The sequence below is a fragment of the Naegleria gruberi genome, assembly GCF_000004985.1.
Source record: "Naegleria gruberi genomic scaffold NAEGRscaffold_14, whole genome shotgun sequence".
Lineage (NCBI taxonomy): Eukaryota > Heterolobosea > Eutetramitea > Acrasida > Naegleriidae > Naegleria > Naegleria gruberi.
Genome location: NW_003163313.1, coordinates 772,428 through 778,427, shown reverse-complemented (window position 1 = coordinate 778,427; position 6,000 = coordinate 772,428).

Genomic DNA, 6,000 nt, shown 5'->3' with positions numbered 1-6,000 from the left:
AACCCAAACCCAAACCCAAACCCAAACCCAAACCCAAACCCAAACCCAACCCCAAACCCAAACCCAAACCCAAACCCAAACCCAAACCCAAACCCAAACCCAAACCCAAACCCAAACCCAAACCCAAACCCAAACCCAAACCCAAACCCAAACCCAAACCCAAACCCAAACCCAAACCCAAACCCAAACCCAAACCCAAACCCAAACCCAAACCCAAACCCAAACCCAAACCCAAACCCAAACCCAAACCCAAACCCAAACCCAAACCCAAACCCAAACCCAAACCCAACCCAAACCCAAACCCACGACTAAGGTCAGACCCAACATTTTGACTTTTATTCATCTTAATTAATTATCTCAATAAATACTCATTATAAATCAATATATTATATATCAATATACTCCAAATTGAATATATAATCATATTATAACATAATATTACATCATTATAATGACTTATATAAGTTTATTTCATATAATAGATTAGACAATTAGAATATCAATGAAAACATTTCAAAATCATTTCAAATCAATATATCATCTTATAAATCATGTCAATAACAAAATATATCAATTTCAAATACTTTGGTATCATTTCAAGAAATATACTATTCAACTTGTCAACTGACCTATACTAACATTGAAGATAGAAATCTATACCACTTCAATTCACTTCCAATACATATATACATGATAATTAAATACATTAATATCATTTTGACATTCATCCATATCATACATGGTACATGGCTGATCCACTTGATACATACAGGGATGTGACAATGACATCTACTATACAGATCATCATATAATTGATACATTACCTTACTAATGGTGAATAAACACTACTGCATCAGTTTCATGACAATTTGAAATCATTCAACCTGTCAGGAGTGTAATCATGAGAATAATAAATGTCAAGATAGTGAAATCATATTAATTTTAAAATCTTTCAATTACAATATCATATATAGATCAATTAATAATGGTATTTCAATAATTGGTATTGATTTTCATATCAATTCATTCAAACCTTAATGACCTATCCTTAGATGACCAAGTCAATTTTAAACTATCATGAATCATATAACTATTGATACCACTGTGTTCACAATTGAAAATCTAGTCGATTGATATTAGTTTCACCAATTGGACATATATATATGGTCAATTAGGGAATCTCAAAGTCAAATTTGTAAAACTAAGACATGCTATATATAATGTCTAATAAATCATAATTATATATCAAAACTTATATCAAAATGCTTCAAATTACATATACAACATGGTGGAATTGAAATAAATATCATATCTCATATTAAATATTGAGATAGTCAATTAAGGTACCTCAATAGGAAAGTACCCTAAGGACAATGAGATTCATTACCAAATTGATACAATATGTTAATAACATCATATAATGAGGTTACTATCAATTTCAAATCATTTGGACATCATTCAATATTCATGTCATTTAGCCATGTCGGTGACTACTCATGACAATATGACAAGTCAATATCAAGATGTGCAAAAAGATAGAATATCATACCACTACTCTTATAAATGATATTGGTAACGTTTCTGAGTGATAGAAATCAATATCTATATAAATGGGATATCTGTCAAGTTACTGGTCCAATTGATCAAAGGTAACATTCCTACATGTCAACAATGTTTAAAATCAATACCAATTCATTGATATCGTGTTATAATCATCATATACTCTCATATTATCAGTTTTGGAATGATTTCAATATCATCTTAGATAGTTGTCATATGACAAAGTTACTACCTTAGTGAACTATCCATGTCATTAAGAAATGTCAAAATTGATATATTTCAATTATGTATTCATATATACATCAATTAGAGTCTATAATATCAGTTTCATGATACATAATCAATAATTGGTATTATGGAAATATTTCTATTGAGAATTGACATTGCAACATTTCCCAAATTGGAAATATAGAATATTACATCATGAAACGAGGTATTTATCGATAAAATGCATAGTTAAACGATATTATCAAATAAAATATATAGGTCCCTATTGAAAGTGTTTACCTGGTAAATAGTGAGCTTAATTTCCCCTACTTTCATCCTAATTGGTTATCTCCCTATATATATGATAGATTTCAATTATTTCAATTACATATCATAAAATATGATAATTAGACATGTGTCAATGAGTGGAATTAAGTCATGTAAGATATTCATCCTTCAATAACCAATATTGTCAATTCCACACAAGTTGACTTCCTACAGTCTGAATATGGATCCAATAATAATTATTTCAATTATATATGATTATATTTGATATTTACTACAATATCTATAAGTTTGATTGAATGTTATAGTGTTTCCATAGTATGGCTCAATATCTTGGTCAATTAAGGTAGAATGAGTACAGTATACTAAGGATATCATATATTATACTTCAAACACTTCTACACGGTGGATATCATCAATATACATCATATATATGAGATTGGTGATGATTCTAATAACATTCGTGTTATAGTACAATAAATGTTGAAAAGTTGATTTTTAGACAAGATGTAACTTTATATATATACCGATTTAACATGATTAATTCAAAATATCATCTATTCATACATATATCTACAATATATAAAAATTTACAATCCAACTCAACTTTGAAATTTTAGACCTACTAGGGTAAATACCTTAATATTTTAGGCAATGCCTTATAACTTTTTGGCCTCCGACTATTTTTTAAATGTTTCACCGGATTTAGTCAACTCATATATTGATCTATTGATTATGTGTAGATGGTATTTCAGATATTCCTAGTTATTGAGATATGCGAAGAAAACCTAACTTTTTTTTCATCGAGTACCTATTATCTCTAGAACCACTTTGAGTTTTTATTAGCATATAACAGTTTGTCGATAAAATTGTACCCTGATTAACATATATAAGATCCAAGTTTTCAATATTGTCCATTAATAAAATGGTAATGGGTTTTCGCCATACCCAAACCCAAACCCAAACCCATCCTGACATGAAAATGTTCCATTTGATGAGTATACATCGAATATCAAATTTATTTTAACTTTCATATTTAAAGATTTCTTCCCTCAACCATCATACTGTCAACTATGATGAACAGGATGAAATCTTGAAAAAGGACCACCTATTGAAACTTTACCAACATCATTTAGATGATATTTTATGATGTAGAATTCAATTTCATATCATAAAAATCAGAAATGGTATCATGGGAAGGTAAATGTTGAAATATTATGGTTGACTTTAGAGAAAGACAAGTCAGACCAACTCTATCAAATACATCTCTTCAACCAACAATATATACATGAAAATGCTCCATTCGATGAGTAGAGATAGAATATTAAGTTTATTTTAACTATTATATTCACGATTTCAACTCTAACATGCCATCTGATAAACTATGGACACGGATGAATTTCTGGAAAATGACCACTTTATGAAACTTTGCCATCATGTTATACATCTCTACTAATGTATATGGTTCAATTTTCAGACAGTTTGGTGAACATTCTATCTTTCAATAAGGCAAAGGGTGATATTTCAAGGTTGTCTTGGAAGATCAGGAGGAAATCTTGAATATAGAGAACCACATCCTCAATCTACAAAATACATATCAATCGATTGTAAATCAATAGTACATCTCGAAAATATAATTTATTTTATGTGTTGAAATCTCTCCTTGACCTCTTTTGGTCAATTAAGACAATTAAGGGTGCTACTATAGGAAAAATTACTAATCTCAAAATAAATGATAATATCGAGTTCCACATCTCAAATAAAGTGGACTTTCTTCAAATTATATAATTTCATTTCAAGAAATGCATCCGTTAGATAGTACATGGTGGTAATTCAATGGAATGGCTGGAAATCTGAAGGATATAGAAACAACTCCATTTTCACTGAAATTAATATCATGATATGTAGACACTCTAATTAGTATGTTGTATCAATTTCATGAATATTGGCTCAGTAGATATTGAGTACAACTCTATCATTTTACTATAGAACTTTGACATAAAATCAAAGATTATGCTCCAAATCACTTATTTTATATGAAATTAGTCTAGTATTGATACTACACATTCTGTACACCATTTATATACATCTATACAAGTTTAGAAACAATTCATGATACTTTCATTCAGTCAATCAGTAAATGTTCAATGTCAAGATTGATTATATCCAAGTGTACGCTCTATCTCAGCGAAAGTACATCCAACCATCATGTAACTTTACCAGATACATTTAGTCACACTGTTATACAACTGGAATCAATTTTAATGTTTTAGAATTGAATTCAATATGATAATAATAACAATCTGTCAAATTGTCATATTTCAACATATAGAATATACTCCATCTCATTCATTTTACAAAATATCAAACAAGTGTCAAATATGAATACACTCCTCTAGATGAGGAGAACAATCTGAGAAAGTTTCACATTGATGGCTCAGTATCTTAAATTCCCCTAACTTACCTTAGAAGAAAGTTTACGTTCCATCTCAGTCATTTCGTAGAGTTATTGAATAATTCCAACACCAGTATGTTACTCGCACATTATAGTACAATTCATATTTCAAGAGTGATTTCTATGATAAAGTTGATGGAAGTGAGTGCCAAATGGCACATTCACTTCCAATATAGTAGTAAGCTTTGTTAATCCTTGCGATTCTGAGCCATTTTCACATCAACTTGAATCTATTTTTAACTTTTCCGCGCGTTTTTCGGTTTGATCAACCGGCAAAAATACTTTTGATCAAGTGATTTTATTGCCACTAGCCACCATCATAACTTGATATATATAAATATTTAACAATTTCACATCAGCCGAATATTGTGCCCCATTACCATCACCATCTTTTGACATCATTTGTGATATATATTGTTAATGTATTTAAGGAGAAAAGCTTAATAAATAGGGGTTGACATGGGATCCAAAACCTTATAATCACTTTCATATGAAATTTCTAAACTTCATGTCTGTAGGTATAAAAGTATCAAGTGAAAAGGGAAGTTGTGAGGTAAAAGAGGTTAACTATAACTTTTGAGTTTCTCATCAAAACATATTGAATCCTGACATGAAAATGTTCCATTTGGTGAGTATACATCGAATATCAAATTTATTTTAACTTTCATATTTAAAGATTTCTTCCCTCAATCACACATGGTCAACAGGAGGAAATCTTGAAAAAGGACCACCTATTGAAACTTTACCAAAATGATTTATATGATCTATAGTGATATAGAATTCAATTTCATATCATAAGAATTAGAAATGGTACCATGGGAATGTAAATGTTGATTTTCCAAAGTTGACTGAAAGGAAAGACAAGTCAGACCAAGTCTATCAAATATATCACTTCAATCAACAAATTATACATGAAAATGCTCCATTCGATGTGTAGAGATAGAATATCAAGTTTATTTTCACTTTCATATTCATGATTTCAACTCTAACATACCAACTAGTCAACTGTGTACATGGATGAATTTCTGGAAAATGACCACTTTATGAAACTTTACCATCATGTTATACATCTCTACTAATGTATATGGTTCAATTTTCAGACAGTTTGGTGAACATTCTATCTTTCAATAAGGCAAAGGGTGAAACTTCAAGGTTGTCTTGGAAGATCAGGAGGAAAATATAGAGAACCACATCGTCAATCAACAAAATACATATCAATCGATTGGAAATCGATAGTACATCTCGAAAATATCATTTATTTTATGATTTGAAATCGCTCCTTGACCTCTTTTGATCAATTAAGACAATTAAGGATGAAACTATAGGAAAAGTTACCAATCTCAAAATAAATGATAATATCGAGTTCCACATCTCAAATAAAGTGGACTATCATCAAATTATATGTTTTCATTTCAAGAAATGCATCCAGTAGATAGTACATGCTGATTTGTCAGAGTGGATTGATGGAATCTGAAGGGTCCAGAAACAACTCC